We start from the raw sequence: 25,560 nt of genomic DNA on the forward strand, positions 1-25,560 counted from the left end.
TTCGCTGAACATGGTAAATTTAGGCTGGACACCTGAATAAATCTCTAGTCGGGACCTACGAGCAGCTAGAACTGTGTGGCTGTGTTAATGTGGGAATGCAGTTCACAAGGGAAACAGGTCCATTTATCATTTTCTACCATTTCTTGTGGTGTTTGGCCAGTTTTCAGAGATTACTTTGAAAAATGCAAAGAAAAGTACTTAGTGAGGGAACGAGGGCGAAGTCTTTGCTCGCTTAAATGCACATGCTGCAAACATTTCACTGGGATCATTCTGCATCTTGCTTGTCAATCTCTCTACAGTCATTTTGCATCGTTTCCATCGGACTCAGCCCTAAACGTGTTGAGCTGAACAGCACAACATGAGCTAACGTCCTCCATCGTACCTCCAGCCTGACCGTGAGGTTATTTCTGGAGAAAACACAGGTTTTATTCCGAGCTTGCAACAACGTTCTGGAAGACACTGGCCATGTTATCATATCATACTTTATCATCATCTTTCATGGTGGTTTGCTGGATAGGATCTTGTCAGCAGGTTTTAAAAGGCTCAACAGGTTGGAGAGCTGCCTGCTGAGAGAGAAAAGACAGTCAGTGGTTTAACTTGGCTGCTGCTGAATTTATGTTTAACCTTAGCATGACTCTGACATGAGTTACCAGCATGTGGACGAGGAGGAGATGTTCATACGTATGTATTTACACACACTGACAAGCTGCTCTTCTATTATTCCAACGCTTTAATGTCTCTATACTCTTCAAAACTACTGCGGATGATTCATAACTTAATCACAGACCTTAATGTGCTGTACTTTATGATATCCTTGGGCTAAACCTTTTAAATTAGAAGCATTCCCTTGTAATGCTGTGGTGATGATAGGTTATTCCCTCTAAAGCTATGTATTAAATAACTGTCAGACACAATGAAACAAACACAGCTCACACAAATACACAGGCAGGATTCTGGTTTGAGACTTTAGCTCCACGTTTCTGTACAGTATGACGTGTCTCCAGGAGAAATGAGTTTCTTATTATTGTAATAAAACTAGCTGCCATGACTATGAGTGAAAATGATGAATAAAATAAAAGTACAACTCAGATCGAACTGTCGAGATCTGAACGAAGCAAACGACGGACAACATCAACTGATCCATGCCACCATTGTTCAACACTTGACTCGAGGAAACAACCTCCTCAGACCTGTCAACATGGAGACAGACGAGGAACAAACGGTCTCTTCCTCCTGTGTGTGTGTGTGTGTGTGTGTGTGTGTGTGTGTGTGTGTGTCAAAGAAACTGACAGAATGAGAAGATGTCATCATTAATGGAAAGGTTTAACTGTGATACAAAAAGGGACCATGCACATGTTTGTGTGTGTGTGTGTGTGTGTGTGTGTGTGTGTGTGTGTGTGTGTGTTTGTGCTTCGTTCCATAGAAACCTGGGTGTTGACAAGACTTTCAAAATAAATCCCAGGAGGAAACTCATCGTTTGTTTCCTCTGTCTGTCAGTTTGATTTAAGCTTGTACACGGATGAACGCACTACATAAATACACACATAAAAGCTGGCATACACGTACACACACACACACACACACACACACACACACACACACAGTAAAAAGCTTCAGGCCGACAGCAGTTAAATCAATTAAAAGCACATAAAGATAAATGCAGCGTTGTTGTTGTACAGTTCTACTCACAACCAGAAAGCGTGAGCGTTGTAAAAATACTAATGATGGAGTGATTATGAAGAGAAAATGTCAGTTCACACAAATCCTCTCAGACTTGATTTGTGCCGCTCCACCTGCACCATCTTTAGCATTTTAAGCTCTTGAGCTTGGTAATTGTGACCTCAGTTAGTTCAGTAAGCTCATTATCTGAACTTGACTGTTAGGAAGCCAGTAAGCAAAGAGAGGAAGCACTTCCTGCTGCAACACAGGAAGTTTAACCTGCCTCAGGAACCGCTCTTCTATATCTGGGGACACTGGGTCTGTTCTGTGCACATCCATCACTGTGTGGTTTGATACCAGACTGCAACACACAGTCAGGGCTGCAGAAAGGAGCATCGCTGCTTTTATTTTTACTCAACAGAGAGAAAACAGTCACGAGACACGTGCAGGACACGAGGACACTTCCCACAGTCTGTGATGTCATATCACAAACAATGTCTGTGCATCTATTTCTCTTCATCTACGTTCACATATACAGTGTGTGTCTGTATGTGAGTGAGTGTGTGAAATATGTTTGTTTCACCTTAAACTAAGTTAAACTGGCCACAAACGCTCCCAACAATGGATCCATGGTCATTGTCTGAATGCTCTGAAGTTGAACTTTGCCAGTAGCACAGGAACACAACATAACCTCAACAAGAAACACCACAGTCAGCTGATCCTCAGGCTGGAAGCTACCTGAGGTCCAGCAGACACGTGGAGCTGAGTGACACTGTGGAGGAACACGGTTCCCAGGCTTATCAGCTGGACGCATCCTTATTTTCTCATCCTGTTGCACCATGGGAGCTGGTTAAACAATGAGTAAACACAACAAGCTGTGTCACATCCAGGTTTTCAGCCACTTCTGTCCTCATCCCACATTTACATGTAGTGAGCATTGACAGAGTTGGTGTTTGTGATGTAGAAACAGAGGAGAGTACAGAAGTCAGCTACGAGAAGTAAAAATAAAGATATGACAGACTTAACTCAGACTTTCTCTGTTATAATTTTAACTTATCTCACAACAAGTCTTCAGGTGGAGGAAATGTGCTTCAACAGGTGAGAGATGTGAGAGAACTCACTAAAGAAAAACATGAGAGGATAGAGAATAAAGAACAGAGAGAAGGACAGAGAATAAAGACAAACAGAGAAATCCTGTATGACGGTGACCTTCTAACCTACACTCTGCTCTCTAACACTGAACGAGGCCGTTTCAGCTCTGAAACGTCAACTCTCTGTGTGAGTTTCCTTTGTTAGTAGAGGGAGATGATTGTTTAAAAAAGAAGTGAATAAAAAGTTCCTAAATATGGAAACAGACAAGAAAAGGTTTGGAGGAGAAACTATCCACAGTTTCTCTTCTGTATTTCGTGTTCTCCTCAGATATAATCAAACATTTAACTTTATCAAAGATGAAGCTGCCGTGGAGCTGAACAGGGTCTGTTTCAATATCTGCTTGTTATCATATAAAACTGTTGCTGAACATGTTGATACTGTCTTTTCATATCCAGCAGGCTGGAGTCCTGTAATGATCGTCTGTAGGGAGGATCCACTGGAGCACATTCAGTGTCCTTTGTGAGCGCGCACATGTCGAAGTGTTGAGTGCTGCAGGATCAGATGCACGATAGGAGGCACCGGCTGCTCCTGCAGCAGTATTACTTGCGTCTCCCCGGAGTGCTGCAGAGAAGAAAATCCTTCTTCCTGCCTCTGGTCGAGGGATTAAGTCGTTTTATTATGTTTACAGGAGGACGAGGTGAAAATGTGGCTGGCCGCTGGAGGGGAAGATGAAAAATCTCATTTTAACAGCCCAGATGATTTATCAGCAGAGTCGCTGAGCTGAACACAGAACTTGGATCCCTTTACGTCCACTTCTTCTTCTTCTACCTTTCGTTGTTTCATCTTTTTGATTTGTATCATCACATTTTTAGTATCCCCTCATCTCCCTCCTCCTCCTCACTGCTTTAAGTCTAATCCTTTCGTCTGCCTCTACTCCTCCTCTTCCCATCGTCCTCGCCTCCTCTCTTATTCCTTCCATTTCTTCACCCCCTGTGATGCAGTGATATTTCTCAGTGTCCAGAGGAGGTGAGAGCTTTACAGCGTCTCGCTCTGCCAAGCCTCTAATCTTCTCCATGATTTAATAACTCCCTTCTCTTCATCTGTCCCTCCCCACTGATCCCTCCTGTTCATCTCGTTGCTTTAACATTAAGTCAAAGTAATAGCTCTCTCTGTGGTTTCATAAATCTTAACCTCCCCTTCAGAAGCCATAATCTAATAAAGTTTATCTTCTAAACTTTATTAACACTTGGTTTTAATAAACTCATCACCCTGAAGAACCTTCTGGTATCACCCTGATGAAGGCCGAATATCTGGAAGCTGCTGATTGAAGTTTAGTTTTTTGGAAACAAGAATCGTGACGTTTGGACTTGGGATTTGATGGATGGATGGATTTGCTTTAACTGGTCTGCACCGTGCTGCAACTGCGTTTACAAAAGAAAGAAATCCCCTCATCATGTCTTCAGGCTGTCTGTCCACCTGTCCGTCCTTCCGTCTCTCCCACTCGTGTAATTATGATATCACAGGAACGCCTTGAGGACCTTTTGGCACAAATGTCTACATGGACTCGTGCACGCAGCCTGAACACATGGACGTTAACTGAAACATCAATGTCTGACAGAGACACACACATTCAGTGTGTGTCTCCACCTGCAGATACAGGTGTAGCATTTAAAACTCTAAGCGAGTGTTCAACCCATGCAAACACTGGTTAAACATCTGCAAACAGAGATCCTGCACACAGCATCCAGCTCTCCACTGGTGACACCCTCCCCGTCAGTGTTAGCTGGTCGACTCAGACTGAAACAATGTGGGTTTGAATATCTGCATTCATTACAGATAAGGTCAAATTTCTGGGAATATTTCCCCATTTCTGTCTCAGCTCTGTTTGTTTTAAACTTTCTTCTCTACCAGTAAATACAAGCCCCCTCTACCTGCTCCCTGTCAGATATTAAAGCTGCTCTGCCAAACTGTTTTTCCTGTCTATGTTGGATCAGTTACCTGTGTGTTACAGAGCGCTGCCAGTTCACTGACTTCACCTCCTGCGTATCCCTGCCTGTCTTTGTCTGCCTGAAGCTTTGGAATGTATTTTGTTGGACTGTCAGTGAGCCTGTTCACTCTTTTCATTAAAGCCACTCATTTATTTCACCTGTCGGCCTTTATACCTGCACATTCGATCCCTTTCCTGCTGCCTCTTGCACCAGCTGTGACAAGAACATGGGAGTCTGTTCAACTTAGAGTCAACTTCATATTTTAGATTCTTCTTCTGTCTTTACTCTTTTTGTTTTGCCAAAGCATCGAAAGCAGGTGTTAATTTGAATATTATTCTGGTTTCAGATTTAAATTGGAGCTAGTTTCTCAAGAAGCTAAATCTAACCAGATACTTAAAGCAGATTTGATTTGACCAAACCACAGCAACAGTAAAACTCCAGTCTCTCTGTGTGTGCAGAAGACATTAGTCACTTAATGTGAAAACTATCCTGGAGCCATTTTGACCAGTTTCTAGTTCCTCAAATGCAAAGATTTGATGTTTTTCTTTTACATATGCGTCAGTAAATTACATTTCACACTGGTTTCATTCTCTGATAAAATGTTTCATCAATGAATCCAGAAAATAGAAAAAGTGATTTGACTTCATGATGAACCAACTCTCTAGGTTCAGCCCCGAGGCCCCTGGTCCACCCGGCGCCATGGTACCCAACTGTACAGCTGTAAAACACCTCCAACATCTATTTATCTCTGCGAGGGGGCAGATCAGTCGGACGACAGACAGATCATAACAACATTCTTGGTTTATTGACCGCGTGTTCAGGGTCACACAGACGGAGATGGCCGTGACTGTAGTGATGTGCAGCTTATGCATCAAGCTTTATGAGCGCATGTGGAATGTGTGTGGAGCCTTTTAAACGCAGCGTTTTCATCATCATGAGTATCACAAGCATCAGCAGAGGAAAACAAACCAGACAGTGGACACTTCTCTCTCAACATCTGGATCACGTCACTCATGTTCTACTTCTTCTACCAACTTCACTTTAAACTTGTTGAAGGCTCAGTAAATAGAAATGCTCATTAGGAAATGTGCACTCGCATAATAAAATATGAAACACAGCTCATAACTGCGGATTTTATTTCTTGTGTATTGGCTCCATAAAACATTTCACAGACATAAAATGCAGTATGCTGGAAATCGTCCACCTTCTTTTCAGTAGGAGGAATACACACATTCTTGGTAACTACACAACAGACTCAGGTGGATGGAAATGATAAAAACAACATAATTAACCGACAGTCAATCAAAGTCGCCCGAGGGAACATTTTTCTGTTTCATGCAACTGTATTGATTTAGTTTCTCACTGCCAGGTTTCACTGACACATGTTGAAGTGAAAACACTCACAAGGCAAAACAAGCAGAAGAATGTGGAAATCAAGTGTTTTCTGCTGCTGTACTGATTGATGGACATCTTACCTGTGTTTAAAACAGCTTCTTATCTCGTTTTTGAACTCTATAGTACAGACATCTCACTCCTGTTTCCAGTTTTCAGTTGATGCTGTGGAGGGAGATGATTGGTTCTCTGCTGCTCTGCCGCTCAATTTATTTGACTTTTCAGCACATATATGAAAAATTTACTCACTTACGTTTGTCTTCTATTTTCAGTCCAAAAATCAAATGACAAAACACGCCACTGGTGCTCGCTGCTGTAGAACAGTTCATGTGTTGTTATCATATCAGTAAAAAGTTCCCAAACAATGTACTTGTTAAATATGTGATGTTTCAGGACAACAGTGAGTTTTTATAGCTACAGTTACAGCAACAGCAGAAAAAACTGCACTTTCAGACACAATGTGTTCATTTAGTTTTAAACAAAACCAGGGTCTTTCTAAAAGGTCTTTTCTAGTTGAAAACCACAGACGAGACTTTGGAATCGAACTGGGGTCTGTGGTGTGACAGTGACAGTGTGTGCTTTGTACGTCAGCCATGCAGCACAACCACCTTGGCTCCTTTTCCAGACGTACCAATCATTCTAAAAACACGCAGAACGTTACCTACAATCACAGTTCAGAGTTTGTGGAGACATGACACTGTAGTAAAGATTTGTTAAGTTTAGACAAAACCAAAGCTGGTTAGGGTTCATGGAGGATGATATGGTTCTTGGAAACTGTGGCTGTGTTTAGGAAACCTATGGAGGGAACTCATCATTTCCATCATGTGCATCCTTTTCACTGAACCACATTACAATATAACATACCACTGAACTGACATCACAACAACAGCAACCGAGAAATTGGATCAGATGAAATCCTCAAAACAAGTTACCAGTGAAATGATCAACACTGTAAATACAGTGAGAAAGACAAGCACAGAAAATCCACTAATTATTGTTTCCTGTGCGTCAGTGAGTCCGTCTGACCAACACACCTTTAGTGCAGGTGATTAAGGACGTAGTTACACAACAACAGCGGTTCACAGACAAATAGGGTTTTTGTACACAGCTGGATGGAGCTGGTTAATCAAACCTTCCAGTGTCAAAATGAGCCTCTGTGATTTACTCTACGTCTCAGTGCTTGTCCCTTTGCTTCAGATGGAAACTTTTCTGGGAATTTTCTGAAAAGACACCTCAGCAGGTCCTCCACATTAAACAACAACAAACTCTTTGTTTGAAACTGAACTTTAGAATCAGAAAGTGACACCACTATGAGCAAAACATCTGTCAGGGCCTCCAGGAACATGGATCTGTTTAGACAACCTCCAATCTGCAGGCACAAAGCTACTGGGTTAGGTTTAGGGAAAGAACGTTGAGCTCTTCGCTCTACAACCTCACAGTTCCTAAAAAAGCTGTGGTGTTCTGGGCACATGGTCCAACTTGAGCTCAGACTGGGGTATGTATATGCTGCTTAAATCATGAAATGAGGGTTTTTCTCTTAGAGGAGGAAATTACCGCAGCATTCCTGATTTGTAATAAACCACAGTAAAAGTTCATTTGGATGAAATTAACAGCAGCAGTAACAGAAATATATTCAGCAGTGGTTTGTTCAGTGTGATGAGACGAGGTGAATACAGACCGCTGCCTCTACTGTACCGTAGGTATAATCTTTAACTATAATAAGTGATTTATAAGTAACAACATTCAATTCAAAGCAGATTCCAACTATAACTGTTAATTCATCAACACAGGATGATCAAATTTTCCACCATCACAATGAAATGAAACTACAAAAATCTCTCTTTATTTCCATGGAGTCTGGCCTAAGAGGGAATCAAGATCAAGATGACATGTTTATTTTAGAGTTTAATATTCTTGTGTTTCATTCCAGAAAAACTCTTTCACACTCAATAATATTATATTTTACAACTTATTCTACATGTGGCACGAAGGCATCAACTGTTGCATCAGTTTTAAAATGTCCATGAAAACTACAGGCCATGATTTGATGATTGTTCTCTGGCGTCTGTCCACACTCTTGACTGATCGTGGTTATGTCAGAAAGGCCCAGTTTTGTTCTCACTGCTACTCGAGGTTGAAATAGTTCATAGTGGACGAATCTCCACAGGGAGGCAAAACTAAATAGTTGGATCCAAGACACGAGTGTGAGTAAAGGTGAAGTTTTCATAAGTTTAGAAGGATTTGAACAAATGTGACTCTCTCTTATTAGACACTGGGTCTTCTTTATTCAAAGGCCTTAATCACCAACAATGAGAAATCTTTCTATAATCAGCATTCAGATAAGAGAAAAACAGGAGAGAAACATTTAAATGATCAACAGAGAAAAGTCAAAATTCATCACAAATTAAGTTTCAGGTTAATATTATGACTTTATATTAACAATAACTTTGTTTAGTTTTATTTGTGTAGATGCTCATTTCCTTGGAATATGAACAGTGTTGCTGCACCGCGTCTTACCCTGATGATCAGGGTCCTGAACCTGCCTCAGTCTTGACCTGAACTCAACCTTTTCACCGAGCCACAGTCTGCTGAGCTACAAAAACACCGTCCAGCTCTATTGTTCCAGAGGAAATAAAATCACCTTACATGGACAGAAAAGTATGCTGAGATGAAAGAATTCACTGGTTTCAGTTCGTGATGAAAGACTCTGTGGTCAAACGAGCGCCGCCGCACCCGAGACAAGTGCCTGTCTTGTTTTTCCAGAGGGATGACCAGATCCGAGAGTCAAGACAAACAAACAGGATTGTGGGAACTGAGCTGCACTTCACCGTGAGGCCTGCTGGGAAGAGAAAACTGTCTTTCTAACCTCTCTCTCTCTCTTTCTCTCTCTCTCTCTCTCACTGTGGTCACTTCTTCTCTTGCTCTATCTGGACACAGCCTCTAGGAAATATCGTGTCTCTGGGGGTTTCTGGGAAGAGGAAAAGAGCTGATGTCATCCACTTCCAGATGGCAGCATGCGGAAAAATAAGAGGGAAGGGGCCCCTTGATTTCTAGCAAACTCCTACATCCTTTAAAGGGTAACTACACCCTCAAATTCCACTGAAAGCCTCTCTGCAGTTGCTGTAATCATTAGTCCTGTCCGTACTGGACAAGGAGGTATATACAGAAGGTGCTGTAAGAAATCACAGACTAATCCACAGACCGTTATCTGTGCTGAGTCCAGCCAAAGCTAATCTGAGACTCTTCATCTTTCAGGATGTGTAACCGGTTTGTTCCCGATGATTTCTCTTGGCGATGCAACTTACTAGATGCAAGTGATAAGACTGCAGTGTCCCGGGGGCCGTTGTTGCACATCATACCGTTCTGTCATCCAGGGAGTTTAACAGTAGTGTCTCCACAGGGTGGGACAGAACCCCTCACTGACCCAGAACAAACAGAGCGAGTGCTGACGGCAAAGACCTGAACCTGACGAGTTCGTACTCACAGGTGCAGCACGAACCAGTGCTTCTCTTTTAAAACTTAGTTCCTTTCTTTTCTTTTCATCAACGCATGAATGACTGTGTTCCAGGAAGAAACCCAGAAGGAAACTGTTGCTTATTGTTAAGAGTGAAGTAACAACACAATTAGGCTGCGCACAGCGAGACACCGAGACCTGTGCTCAGGGGAACGTGAGCTGTGAGTGTGTGTCTGCATATATGTGCACCATGTGAGCACATGTGCAGTATGAGTGATGTATGACCACTGTCTGCTCAGATGGATGGCTGCTTTTATGTCCTGGCCTCTGTCTTTTGGGTTTGACTGGGGTATAAGGAGCCAACCAGCAGGAACGCTGGGTTTGTTATGGCCTCAACAAAGTCCAGTCTGGAGGATTTCTTTCTATTTGAATGTGTTTTGAAAAAGCTCCAGGCGACCTGCTGCTGCCTATTTAAAAAGCCCCCGCTACATCCAATCTTCACTCTAATGACGTGGGGCTCTCTCACGGAGAGAAAGTGATGGTTCGTTTTAAAAATGACAACTTTATACCTGATGTTACATTTACTTTGACTACTTTGCACATCATTCTTTGCTTGGGACCAACAACATTTTGACTTTGACACTAGATTCAATTCAGCACAGTGATTGAGTTCAGCAGCAGTTTTAGATCAACACAACTATGGTGGAAAACATAGTTCACTGATATGAACTCAGCAATACTGTAACTTCCAAGGTTTCTGTTTACACTGTGTGATAGTGGAACCTCACATGGAAAAACAGGTTTGTGAACGACTGCTTTGTTCCAGACCACTGGTAAAAAGAGTGGAACTGCAGCTTATATTGACAGGACAACTCAAGGCCACATACTGGGTTCATTACCTGCTGCCAGTGACATCAGTGGTACTGCGTTTACTGTTGTCTTCTTTGGACTGTCTACTTCTGTGCAGCTCTGTCTCCGGGGATTTTATTACTGAAGGGATTTAACAGCATTTGATCAAATCTGATGCAGTTTTTATTGACAGACTGCTGCTGTGAAATGTTAATTACAACATACTGTACTGTACTGCAATTAAACGTGCACCCATTCCTGCTGATCCACTTTATAAATATAAGACTCAGTTTGTCCTGGAACCTGCTGAGGAGCTGTGAAAAACTGTAAATCATCAATAATCGAGCAGTGATTGAAACTTGATATTGATTTAATGACCGTTGGTACAAACTAGTGGGATTTGTCACCTTTAAGCTACACAAAGAGGAACATTAAAACTGAATCTCACTTTCCGAGGAAGGCCCCTTTCAGCAGTTATAATCGGCCTCATAACCTGAATCACCGGGACGATCAGTACTGACATACTGCAAAAACACAGAAGTCCATATGTTGGTCTGAGCAGTCAATAAGTCTTCAGTCCTGAACGAAGTTCACAACGGCCTGAAATTCCAATCAGTCTGAAGGGACCTTTAAAGGCCGGTATGCAGAGAAGGTAAGAAGAAATAAAATGTGGATTTACAAGCTGCTCTCGTGTCTGGACAGTGAGATAAGGGCGTGTTCCACATAACGTAGAGTCAGGTCAGTTGAAACTGAAATATAACAGAGGTGTGACCATCACATTTGAGTTAGATTGATGTCCAGCATCACTTTAAATACCATGAACAGTGCACAGTGTGCAGTGCAATAATAAAATAATGTTTCCAGCATATATTTACTACTTTCTGCTCCCACAATGCAACTGATCTAAATGCAGCTGCACCGCAGCTAAGAGATGATTTAAATTTCAATTTATTACAGTGTTCATCATCTTTGCTTATTAGCAGTGAGCAGCTTGAATCTCTAACCTGCATATTTAACTATTTGACCAGCAGCATGTATTCAGTGTTTACTCCCTCACGTTTTGTTGTGATGTTCAATGAAGTTCAAGCTAATTCAAATATACCACCTGATGTTTATTCATTCATTCACACTATGACCCCTCACCTCGAATTTATGTCATAAAATTTCATGGTAAGTTTAATTATAGTTAAAATACTCAGTGAGCATAGTTTACAGTGATAACACTTCATCATGTGTTTAAGATATAAGATGATTAAAATTAATCTTTGAATAACATGAACCTGAACAAAAGATGCTAAAACAAAACTTGACTTGAAGCAGAAATATGAAAAGCAGAAATATGAAGTGATGAGTCAGTAGGATTCATCCAAACATGAATCTACGCTTTACTCACTAATCAATAATAGTTATAACAAAAAAAGATGGGGGGTCATCAGAGACTAAAGACTGATCCCCCATCAGATGACCTGCATCTATTCGGCCACTGTTGAGTTTAAAAAAGTTATTTTAATTTACCATGTGAACACTCACACACTCACACATCCACCAAACCAACGCACACCCCCAGCTCCACAGACAGCAGCAGCCTTTAGACAGACACACAGTGAGAGGACAGAACGTAGTCCCCCCCCCCTCATTAGGCGTCTTAGCGCGCGGTGAAAGGAGCGTCTATTCACTGGGTTTGGTGGGAACACTGGAACCAACCGAGCAAAAAAACAACCAAGCAGCCACACACAGGCGGACCCTCCCGACGTCTCCTCACACTCAGACAAAGACCTGAATGCGTGTGAAGCTAAGATTTCAAGACTTGTACCCCCTCGCTTTTCTCCACCTGTTCTTCATCCTCGTCTTCATCCCCCTCCTCTGTGTCTCCCCATTCTTTTTCACAAAGAGAGGAGTCGTGTTTAAGGAGAGCAGGCTGAATTCCTCCCAGCAGCTGTCACTCTGACCACAAGCCGCAGAAACACAGCAGAACTGGCAACCGAACTGAAAACTAAATGAAAGACCTGGCAGGATTCAGTTTTACTCCTGGTTCTGTTTGGAGGACCTCAGGACTCGTTCTTCACAGACAGCCAGAGAAAGGCGTCCTGCAAGCTGCAGTTCATAACTCCAGTTTGAGGTTATTGTCTTCTCGTCTTCCCTCAGGTGACGTGAGGATGGATCTGACTAAAATGACTCACACAAACAAGTGCTGCAGACAATAGTTGGACGCAGTTGAAGTGCGTAGATGACAACAACATGTGGAAAACAATGTCATTTCATATATGGCTGCTCCTGTAAACAATGGTTTCTATTGAGGGAAGTAGCCGTTGCTGGACGACACGGCCCACTATGTTTTTAAGAAATGTGTCAAACATATGACACATACACACATCTGGAGCCAATAACTAGTGCTTGTAGAAAAGTGGACGATGTTTCTTTAATCACTGATTATTACTGAATCTTTTTAGCCTTCAAAATGATCTGATCGCGTCTTTTTAAAGTTGGTATTTGTATTATCTGATGGTGAGGTCACAGTGGGGGCAGGGCAAAACGTTGCTATTGAATCCTATATGGACCGCAGCCACCCACCATGTGTCCTGTTGGTATTACATTCATACTCAGCAGATACTGAAACATCTTGACTTCACACAATGTGTAAAATCAACAGATTATAATACAAACATGTACATATACAGAGAGAAGAGGGAAGTTTATTATCATTCATATACACGTATCCCAATTTAGAACCACAGGACGCAAGTTGAACATGTTTGGAAGAAAATATTATAAAAAAAGAAGAGAAACCTAAAAAGAACAAAAACTAAATGAATCAGTTCACATCATTAATTCATTCATTCATTAAAGCTACAACGTCCAAGACGTCCAAGACGTCCTCCATGATCTAAAACTGCCTCGTTCTCAGAACAAATAGCAACGTGAGGTTCGTCCGAGCTTTTACAACCTGTGTGTGTGTGGGACACATGACAACACACAATCTTTTCAGTGGTGGATGATCTAGTGTGATGGGTCAGGAGGCCAAATACCAGCCAACGATCAGCCTGTTCTCCGTTTCTAGACTCAAATAAAACCTTCACATCATGTGTTTCCTCCGACAGAGCCAAGAAGTGGACGGAGTGTGTAGAGTTGTGTATCTGTGGTCTGAATCTCTGCTGTGATGATAAGGTATCAGAGGAGGAGGATAATCTACTCCCACTGCCTCCATATCTCCCATAACTCCAACCCGGATCCCAGCCATTACCAGCTACACCCTGCACTCCTCCACACACACACAGCTGGACAAACACAGAGACACACACCCTGATTCACACATTACAAGAAGTTGCAGTCTGACATGTACAGTGAATATTGATCATCATCTTCACTGGTATGACGACTGAAAACCTACACTTCACACAGACGGAAACACAGTTGTCAATAAACTGTAACAGAAATAAAATGTTCTTCATGTTTGAACAAAGGTTCTGACTGAAAATAGACTTCATGAAATTCTCACCCAGACAAAGTCGACTCTCACACCTACACAAAAACACCGCCCACGTCTGTGTGTGTGTCACAACACTTTCTGTCCTTTACTGCTTGAACTTGTTCTTACAGAATAAAAACTGAATACTTTCTGTTTCCCAGAGAAACTTCACTTGTTTCCTGCTCCTTAAACCAAAAGACACAATGAGCTGCGGCTGGTAAAGTTTAACGTCAGACACTTAAACAAAACAAAAGCTGCAGAGTTTGTGACACTTTTTTTCAGTTAAATGTTGTAAAGAACAAGTAGCTTTTTATTTTTATTACAGCTGTTACAAGAAGGTTTCCATCAGCTGCTGCTTCCTCTCAAACATCGTCCCAGTCTGGAGCTCCGGCTTCCAGTTCATTTCAGCTCCATTGTTTCCGCCCATTGCTCAAATAATGAGTGTATTTGATTTACTGTAGTGACTGTGTGTGTGTGTGTGTGTGTGTGTGTGTGTGTGTGTGTGTGAAGACCACTCCTAACGTTGGTCTCTTTGCTGCTTGAATGGTGAAGTTTTCTCATAATTGAGACTAAACGCTGCACGTTTTCCATCAGTGGACGAGTTTGCGCTGATTTTCATCTGAATCTTATTTTTCATAAACTAGTTTTTGTTTCCTCTGTTGCGACAAAGTTCTGAACTAATCAGAAAGTGAACAGTTTTCTTGCAGCTCGGACAAACTGGAGAGAAAACACTGTTCAGTTGTCGATCATATCACCGAGTGCTTGGAAGTCATGAACAAACAGAAAACAGGAAAAGACTCCGAGCTTCATCTGACTGTCACCTGTGTTTGAAAGTTCAAATCCTCCTGATTCCTGCTGTGGTTGATGCGGTGGCGCCTGGAGTTTCTGGTGGTAACAGCGAGTGTAATTAAACACAACAGCAAACACTCGATGAGCAGAAATGCAAGAAATGTGTTTATAGCTCAGCCAAACAAAGCCTCTCTAAACTCTGTCAATAACTGGCTGTTTTCCAGGGGACACTGGGCGGATTTGTTTGGTTTATTGTGAATAAGCAAAGGCGTCGTGAATTATGTTCAACTTGATGGCAGTATACCAGGATCCCAGTCTAAACGGGCGATGCTGCATAGTTATAAGGACGAGCTGGAGGACAGCGTGTGTTTCCCTGCTGAGAGGTCGAAGTACCTTCTGTAAGATTTCAGAAACAAACCAGCATCATGACAATAACTGGTCCCATTGACTGAATATGATGAAACAATCAGCATGTCGTGGGTTGAATCATGATCCTAAGAAATGATGATGCATCATTAAAGGTTAGAGGTTCAGATTTTGAAACTATTAACTTGAACTAAAGCATTTCTGATCTTCAGGCGTGTGTTTAATCTGGCACGAGACTGTTGCAGTGAAAATAACGTACGATTCATCAGGAATCAACAGCTGAGCTTAAACTGAGGTGAGAGCTTTGTGTAATCAAGCAGTGCTGCACCTTTTAAAGGCGTGGGAGAAGGTTTGTGCTCCTGTCACACTGAAAATGTTAAAGCAAACGAATGCCAAATATGTCCACTAATAAAAGGCACAAATACATGTAATCAGCAGGAGCTTTGACTTCCTGGTAGAAGGGAATAAACATTCAAAGATCAGGAGTTTGATACTGAAAACACATAATAATAAAAAAAATATGCAATGGGAAAAATTCCCCTTCCCCGTCAGCAACCACATTTCTCTACCTCTGCTCCTTCACTCAGACAGAAAACACAAGTTTAAAACCTTTAAATGGCAATTTGGGTTAAACTATTAATCCTGTTTTCAAAGCAGAGAATGAAAGCACTTAGATCCTCAGATTCTTCTCCAGCATTAACCAAAGTATTTCCAGATCACTTCCCTGAGCGCTAACTACACCCAGAGATGCTGCGGATGTGTGTGTGGGCTTCTATTACTCATGGGACGTAAAGAGCAAGTCTCCATCAAGGAAAACGAAGATTTTAGAGTGAGGACTTTGTTTTGGACATGTTACAGTACAGGAAATGAATGCAGGTAATTATCTTGTCCTGTGAAGTGATGAAAAGACGACTGTGATTCATGTGTGAGAAGAGAAGACGCGTGCACATGTTTAATCGTTACCAGACATAATTCTTAACAGGTGTACTTCAAAAAAAGTGTTGTGCAGAGATGAATCCACTCTTGGACATTTTAAACACACTTTGAAGTAAAGGTGGGACAGTGAGTCGAGACACATGGAAGGAAACACTGAATCCTTTCAACATGTTCAAACCTGCCGAGTAGAGTTAGAAAAAATAATCGGATTAATTAAACGAGTTTAGTTTTCATCATGTGAAACATGTCTACATCATGATAATTAAGGTGGACGGTCGCCATTAAAAACATTATCTTCCAAATGAAAGAGTGGTTATCAGTTTAATCCTGCTTGTAATTAGCATTCAGTAATTCAGGTGCTGTAGAAGCTGCATGAGTGAATGTGAATGTGAATGTGAGTATAATACAGCTTTGATGTTCCCAAGAGGAAATATGACATCAGTCAATAATAATGAGAACACCAGAGGAATATAAATTAAACTGTCAGCAAAATCAGCAAAGATGCAGCGACAGGGAGAATCAACCCCACCCACCATGATGACTGAAGGGACGGTCACGTCGTACAAAGATCAGCAGAGGGAGGACACAACTCTGGAGACATGTTTGTTTCCTGTTTGAGACCAACTGTCAATCTCTGGTCTTTTCCTAAAGCGAATTAAGTTTCTGTGCACGTCAATGATCCCGATGCTCTAACAGTCATTTAACGGGACAATTATAAAACACGACTTCATCTCACAGTACGCTATGGAAAAAGGAAGTTATAGATCACTAAGTTCGACTCAGATGTGTCATATCAGTAGAAAAGTTTAACATCACCGAATATCACAAAATAAAATCTAGACAGAGCAAAAAATCTCAGGTGACAGGAACAAATAAGAACTCCTGTGGTGACTTCAGTGACTTTCAGACGTGTGTCACGGTGATTATGTCTCAACTCATCACGTAACAAAAATCCACCATATAATCCTCTGAGAGTTGTAAGAGAACTGAAGTCACATGGTTAAAGTTGATATTCTCAGGTTTTATTTAGGTTATTACCACCACGGTGTTAAACATAATGTTTAGGACACAACTAGTAGGACTTTGATAATTATCTTTATATTATACACATCAGTTGCTGGGTAACGTATGTGATGATGCTGTTGGCCTTCGATTCAAACAGTGAACGATGAGAGAGCGCCTCAGTAGTATACAGAACACACACACACAATCACACAGCCACGTACAACCCCCCCTCCAGCCTCCTATTCTTCAGCAGTGGGCAGACCAAACTAAAAATAAAGTCTTTTATGTCAACTACATTGTCCTGCAGTAAGTCAAATAAACCCGTCCCCTGAGGACGTGAATTAAAACAAAGCCTTTCATTTGTGTGTGTGTGTGTGTGTGTGTGTTAATATGAACAGTGTTTATACTTCATGTACTGTATATGTTGTGCTTCTTGACTGTGTGTGTGTCAGTCTGTTATGTTCATACTTGTATAGACAAAACAGAGCCCAGCAGGGAGCAGACAGTGATGTACAGTGTGTTCACAAGAATCAAGGACGAGACTCCGAGACTTAGCCGAGTTTGGAAACTGGAACATAAACAAAACATGCAGATGAACGTCTCACTTCAAATATGGACGAGTTGGTTCATGACAGTCGTGTTTTGTTGGGTGAATTTTGGTATTTCACTACAACATATACATCTGTCTGACAACTGGAATCTGGCAGCAAGTAAAGGGACAGTTTCAACACACACACACACACACATACACACACACACACATATATGACAAAACTTTAGGATACATATTTAATTAGGGGATTTGAACACGGCTGCAGAAGTGGTCGTTATTCTGACACGTGTCTGCGTGTGTGTGTTCGCGTGTGTGTGTGTGTCTGCTGTGTGATGTGTTGCGGTCACTTGGCGCCAGCTCACAGGTTTGCTCAGATGGTTACGGAGGGGAAGGAAGCGTTTGGCTTGGCAGGAATACTTCTAATACTATTGTTGCCTCAGTCCTGATGTTATTAATTAACAGGCCAGACAAACACAGAGATAATACAAAGATACAAGAGTCAGAAAGTGCTGCTGTTGGCTGGGGTGGGGGGGGGGGGGTGGGGTGCCAGCTTCTACAGGCACAAACAGATGTTCTGTAATGGGGAGTGGTTGTGTTTGTGCCATCTGCTCTTCATCCAACACAATGATAGCAAATAAACACAGGGGAGAGTTATTATTAGAGACAGACAGTGACGAAGTGAGACAGGAGACTGTGTGTGTGTGTGTGTGTGTGTGTGTGTGTGTGTGTGTGTGTGTGTGTGTGTGTGTGTGATTTCAGTTGGTGATTTTTGTATCAATATTGATTCTGGGGGTGACGAAGCAGATTTTAATCATGTAAATGTTTTAACATGTTTAAAATGTTGTAACGCTCTGAACTGAAGCTGCCTCAGTGTGGGAGTGACTGAATGTCAGGCGGCAGCAGCAGAAACCTTCCTCTGCTCCAGATGTGAAACATCTTGATGCTGTGGAGGCAGCTTGGCACAGCGAAGGTTTTTTTTCCTGATATTTCAGATTCTTGGCCTGTTAGTCTGAGAACAAGAGGACCTATTAACATGCCAGCTCTTTGTGCATCTTGGGTGGCATTAAAAGATTTTTCAATTAATAAACAGTGCAACAGGTTTAAAGGCTGCCAGAGCCAGTAGAGAGGGGATGAAATCAGTTCACCACCACCATCTGGATCGAAGTAATGATGAGCTTAGTTTGCACAAAGCTCAGAGAATCGAATTTGAAAAGATGCAAAAAAGTGCTTCAGTGTAAACTGAAATGAGATCACAGAGCACAGTCAGAATAAAAAGACATCAGCACAGATTATTACTCTGATTATTGGGTTCATTTTGAGCCTTGTGAAAGTTCCAAAGCAGAACACCTTCATCCTCAGAGAGAACTCTCAAACTTGAAACTGGGATTAATTCTTCAGCCACACAAAAAAAAGAAGTGGAAGAAACGAGAAAGACATTAAAATAAATATATTAATTGTTCAGAGAGTGATGATATTCTGCAGAAAAAGCCACAGCAAGAGCAAATAAAGTGTGAATGAATGTATGTGAATGATTAATGGCACCAGGGGTCATCAGTGTGTTTGACTTGGCAGCACCAAACCTCTTTTCTAAACATTGATATGCTGCGTAAGAACTGAACTGTATTAAAATCACAACAGCTTGATGGATTAATCCTAAAGTGTTATCGCATCCTTAAGAGCCTTGGCTTCACTAGACGGGTTTTATGTTACATCATTTGTACATGAAAGTGCTGCCACCAAGTTTTTCATCAAAGGAAACTAAATCAAACGGACTTTTCCATTCTCCATCTGTGACAGTCTTCACTTGTTCGAGCCATCAGAAACTTTACGCAGATTAAAACACATATTTTGATTCATATTTGTGAACACTCGTTGGCTCAGGTCTGGCTGTGATACGCTGTGACTGTCCGGTAAACTATCACAAGACTATTTACACAAATGAACTAATGTCTCGAGCTGAACGTGTTGATGTGAGTGAAGTTCAGGTCTGAGGAACGTTACAAGCTGCAGGTGGTGAGAGTTGATGGCAAACTGAAATGGTTGAGGGGAAGGTTGGATATGAAGCTGCACAGTTCAGCACAGAGGATCTGATAGATTCAGCTCAGTTCTGTGTCTGTTTACATGGAAATGTTAAGCAAGGAAGCATCATTTCTGCACAAGAGAGATCGAATGAGAAGCGTTAACCAGTTACATGAAGACTCATGACTCTAACTCCAGACTCTGAAACGTGTATTTATCGTTTTCTTCTATCTGCCGACACAGTTGGTTCACACATTCAAGCACCATCATCCAGTCAAAAATGTCATTTGTCCAAACTTGGTAATGACTAAAATCTCAGCAAAACTAATAAGACGTTCTCATGTCAAACACATTTGAGCTAATCTCCTCCACCAGGACCAGGACAGTGACCCGTACTGGGCCCTGACCTTCAGTTTAAGGCAGCACATCCTCTGCAATGACCCGGATCTCTTGGTTCCATGTGAGACTGCTAATGTAATGCTGTGCTGCTCAGCTGCCATGTCCTCAGGGACAGAGACACTGATGTCATGCTGTCCGGGTGGTCTGCTCTTTGTCTGTCCATCTATCTGGACATACTTTTCATATCCTCTGCTCCGACTCCCAGCAGCAACAGTTTGACCTTTAATGCATCATAGTGCTGCTTTGGAGCAAAGTTAAATGTTGAAGAACCCGAAGCTTTTTGATCAGTAAATGAAAATTTTAAATGAATCTTTAACTTGTCATAGCTCAGTTGTTGTGTCCTCGTGTTACACAAACAGGACGACTGTCATTTTCCACTTTGACTTCTTCTGTCACAACCCACTGATTCTTACTGAAGATTCAAATCTTTTAAAATACCTCATCGTTCTATACATAACTTGACTGTTTCAAAAGCAGCTGAACATGTTCCTCAAACAGGAGGCAGCAGCGCATTAGTTGGGTTATTTTAAGGAGTGGAATAATCCACATTTGGTCTCTAGTGGGTTTCTGTGGCACCTGGACTGTGGAGGTGGGATTGAGTCAAACTAAAATACAGTGTTTGTGCACAAAATAAAGAACATGTCGCCCAGTAATGAATACTCCCCCCAGAGGTTCCTTTAACGTCGTAGTCAAGGTTTAAGGACAAAGTCTGAGGTACATCTCTGGAGCAGATGGATACGACTGTTTATTGAATATAAAGCTACCGGCAGCAGCAGGTCAGCTTAGTTTAAGACGAACTGGAAAAGGGAGGAAACAGTCTGGTTAACAGGCCGGTGGAGAGGTCCTCCCAGAGACAACAGCTCCATCTTCTTGAGGTAAACAGTGGAAATATGGTGTTCATGTTATAAAGTAAGTTAGTAAAACACCACGTTCAGTCGGATGACATCACAATGCAGGAAAAGTCTTTGCAGATCAAACTTATCTGTTGTTATCTCACTGGGGTCGTCCTGCTTTTATACCCACATGTGTGTCTCTGTCCTGCCCGCCTCCGTCAGAAGGTGAAATGGTAAATGATCAGAAGGTGTATCTGCAGTACTAGTTCTCTGAGCGTGCTCTTTAAGTGTCTGTCATCTTATTGCCTGAGTCCTCTGAGTCACTCCAGCGTATAAAACAAGTGTCACAAAAGACGAGGCCACAAACGAGAGGGGATACGTTTTACAGATTAGGTAGAAATGCTCTTTCTGTCTCACATCTCCGCTCGTCTCTGTTTCGTTCACACACAAACACACAGGAAACAGCAGAGGAGGAAGGAAAAACAACAAAACACACACAGAGCATCCTAACGGCCATTAACCACAATGGAGCCATTCTACAGTGATGAATGCACCTCGTCTGGAGGACGGACACACACACACACACACACACACACTTAAACACACCAACAACTGGCAGTGATTGTTCCAAGGTTGGAGCTCTTTCAAACATAATATACACTTAAACTATACATTCAGACACAGACACACACTCTTATGTGTTACAAGGCTGAGAACCTTCCCAACAATAGAAGCACACACATTAGTAAACTGCCTGTACACACTCGGAGCAGCCCGGCCCTGACCTGTGGGACAGTAAGTGTTGAAGTGGGGCGGCTAGAATGACATCAGATTTTACATGAGAAGAAGAAATGGACTGGTTGATTCTCACCCTGTTTGTCTTCTGTTGTGACTCTGTCCTGTGTGTTTTGTCTCGTTAGTGGGAAACGGTGCTTTAAATGCTGGGGAATTTCTCATCCTCACAAAGGTGCGAGTGTGTTCGTGTCCAGCTCGGGAAACACAGCAGGGTTCCCAAAACACATGACGGCTGGACCGGAGGAAGAGGAATAATTGGATTTATTTAAAAATACAAGAGCCGTCATGCAGGATGAAGAGGATGTTATTCTGGGCTCTTCATCAGTGTTGTGTATCTGCAGCTGTGGTTTCAGGGCATGACATTTAATCATGGCTTTAAATTCTTTATTTTCTAATGTGCACTCGGGGATCAGCCTGTGGGCAACAAAGGGATGATGAAACTCTGAGCAACTCCTGCAACAATTCATTCAACAGCCACAAGATAATGGGTGGGGACGTCTCCGCAGATTCAGACGACTACTGGAAGGCTGGTGGAATTGAGCTGTGACTTTTCTGACATTTAGGCTGAAAGTCACAAAGTTTAAATAAACGATGGATGAAGCTGTAAAACTGTTCTTCAGGTCAAAAGGTGCACGGACAGCCTGGTCATTACTGTGCCATAACAGACTGAACAAATAAGAAAAGCCCCATTAGAACAAACTGGTTGTTTTAATGTAGCTGAACTTCTGAGGAAGTTCCTTTGTTATATCGTGGCCTAAATGACCCGGTGTTGGCCTCCTGCACAATAAGTGATCACATCCACATTATGCTCCTGTGACTAACTACTACTTCTCTCCGACACAGTCATAAAAATGTGTAGTGGCACACACTAGGGGCACATCACGCTGGATAATGATGGGCTGTCAGGGCTGATGGTGCCTGTGGACTGGCAGATTCAGGCTGAGGGGTGTGCTCCAGGTATCAAGATACTGCACGTTTGGGAAAGCTCATAATCCAGAAGCTTATGTTATCGTGCTGGAATGTGGGTTAAAGCCAACTGTCAAACCTCAGATACAGGAAGTTTGTGTCCATGTTGTGGAACAGTAGACCGGGTTCTTATTCTGATACGGGGACTGGATGGATCGTGGAGAGTTTACCACTATCACCAAGCTTTGTGACTGTAAATAGAGCTTTTCATAACAAACAATAGTACAAGCAGTTGGTCTGACAGTGACCGTGTCTTGGCTGCAAGTGCAGACTAGAACCAGGAATGTGCATCCATATTTGATAGGCCAACATCTGCCTGACCAGATGCTGCTGCACAGAGGTTTCCATGTCCTGTTCCCCAGTAAGGCTGTACCCAAGTTAGGACTGTTGTACCAGGTTCAGGATCAGGTTTTCAGTTTACTAGTTGATCTATGGTTATAAACTCAGATTAGAGTCCAAACGTATGAGACTGGATGCCTTCTGGACACCTCTGGGGAAAATATTTCAGGCAAGGAGACTCCAGGGTAAACCCATAACATGCTGGAGAGATTAATTATCCCATCTGGCCTGGGAATGCCTCAGGAACGCAGAGGGAGGCAGGAGAATGAAGCTATGGCGAGCGGAGAGCATCTGGGCCTCGAGCCCCTGCACCTGAACCTGGGTGAGTGGTGGAAAATGTATTGATGAATAGGCCAGCGGGTTTATATTTCAACATTTGTTTTTCTATTCAAAAATGTGTCTCCAACAAGGTAGTGATCACACACACACACACACACACACACACACACCACCCAGAGGCGGCTGGTTGGTGATAACTTACTACTACAACCCAATCAACTTACCTTAAAGAGTGGTTCTTGCTGTGGGACTAATAATAACTGATAGGGCCGATGATTCAAACTATAAAAACTATAGCTCTTGAGAACATGGCCACACAAAGGAAGTCATGATTTCTTGGATGTCGGTCTATAGGTGCTTCATAAAGGTGGTGGGAAAGTCTGATTTCATTCATTACAGGTGACAGAGTGACACTTACGTTGGTGTGTGTGCAGCTGGTGTAACACCGGGCTTCATATTGTTTTAACATTAATCTTTCTCACATTCCCAAATGACACATATACATTACAGACAGTATATAAAGCCTTTCTATTGAGCTGTGTATGGGAATTAAACTGCCAAGTGTATATACCGTGAGTATGCAGATGTTTTAGGCATAAACCTCAAATTACAAATCACTGTAATGATTAATATCTATCACGGCATCCAGGTAAGCAAAAAATGAGGGAACTAAAATCTCATGTAATCCAGGATGAAGTATAATTATTATTGGAAGCTAACACTGTGGCTGGAGGGTAAAATTCAAATACTATAAATCCTTCAATAAATGCTATAAATCCTTAAATTGTAGACAACAGGGTTTGAATTTGTTTATATTAAAGATGGATTTAGTTTCACTGTCACTTTCATTCACCATCGTTTGACTTCTCAGTTTTCTCCTTACATTAACCCTAACCAGAGGTTAGTATTTCAACTTTTCATTTTAATATTAACGTCTTAGAGACTGAGTTTCAAACTCATGCTTGTTGTGGAAATGGACATTATCCATATATGAACTATGTGAGCTGTAGCTACTGACTGATCACTACAGATATAAGACGTAGGGGATCTGCATGGATGCAGATGTTTATATGCTTATGTAAAAGAAAACTACAACAAAAAGTTTAGTTTCATTATTTAACCTTAGTGAGTCAGTGAGTGAGTTCTTCGTCTGGATCAGTGACCTAATAAACGCTCTGCACATGTTTCCAGTTCATTTCTTTTCCAAGGTACAAAATAGTTCATTTATTGCATCTTTGAGTTGTTTCCAGAAACCAGTGAGGGAGTTTCCACCGACGTGTATCCCCACTCCATGTTGTTTTTCATGTCTAATGTAGACGTCACCACTGAGGATATAAAAAGTTTACAAGTGTCTTTGTGAAATGGGCCACGTCCCTCATACTGACGGGATGCACACTGTCAGCTGCTCCATTAAAAGTGATGTAAAGTCTCTTTCTGTCTCTGTCCCACTTCGACTCCTGCGGTCGCCGGCCCACGAGTCCTAACTCACCCTAACAGCCCACGTTAGTCTTTATCCTGCAGCGGGGACACGTCGACGTGATGAGACGTTTATGAAGAGTGAGGGTTAAAGGTCAAATAAAAGCTTCACAGAGATTTGTATTTTGTTATCTCAGAACAGCAGTGACATGATAGAGAGTCAGTGTGGGCCAATCACAGCACACATGAACAAACACACACACGCTGTAGCTTCCTAACATACACAGGCTGATGTACACACTACAAACACACACCGAGACGCGAACCTGTCCTGAAATAGCTGAATAATTAATAAACAGGTGAACTGAGCAGTCGTTTCTGTATCTGGGGCCTGAACCAGCTCACTATCCTGCTCCCACAGCAGCTTTACAGATCAAGAGGTCACATGGAGGCAGAACTGGCACCAAACCCACAATGGAAAACAGATCCAAGGATCAAACGCATTTATAACTCGTATGAAATTGGAGCGTCCTCACAGTGGAGCTGCCTTATAGCCATGGAGAATGAGAAGCACATTTCAGAGAAGGGTTTGGGACGTTGTAAAGCACGAACAGACAGAGACGGAAAGACGGTACCCGATCCAATTACAGACAACACAATATAATACAGCTCCGTGCCTAAAGGTTAGAAAAACCTTTCCTCAACACTCAACCTGCCAATCAAACAACATGTGGTCCATCACACTGTACTGGATACGATCTCTGAATAGAAACCACAACTTGTGTTTAGACTGAACACGGTGGATGTTGATGCTGATAAGAAGAATTCAGTCTGGAGACAAAGATGAACGAGTGCAAACTGAAAGTAGGAAGAAGAAGGATGAAGGCTGATAGTGTGTCTAAGGCAGATAAAGCACCACAGAGCTGAGACCACTTCCAGCACACGTTGGTGCCCTGGAAGAACCA

General features: G+C 42.1%; 1 protein-coding gene across 1 annotated transcript in view; it reads right to left on the minus strand.

Annotated features, from left to right (window-relative positions):
* Positions 1–25,560, minus strand: part of si:dkey-49n23.1 (semaphorin-3D) — a 73,593-nt gene that overhangs the window by 44,364 nt on the left and 3,669 nt on the right. The gene's annotated exons all lie outside the window — the stretch shown is intronic.

This window comes from Anabas testudineus, chromosome 5 (assembly GCF_900324465.2).
Source record: "Anabas testudineus chromosome 5, fAnaTes1.2, whole genome shotgun sequence".
Taxonomy (NCBI): Eukaryota; Metazoa; Chordata; class Actinopteri; order Anabantiformes; family Anabantidae; genus Anabas; species Anabas testudineus.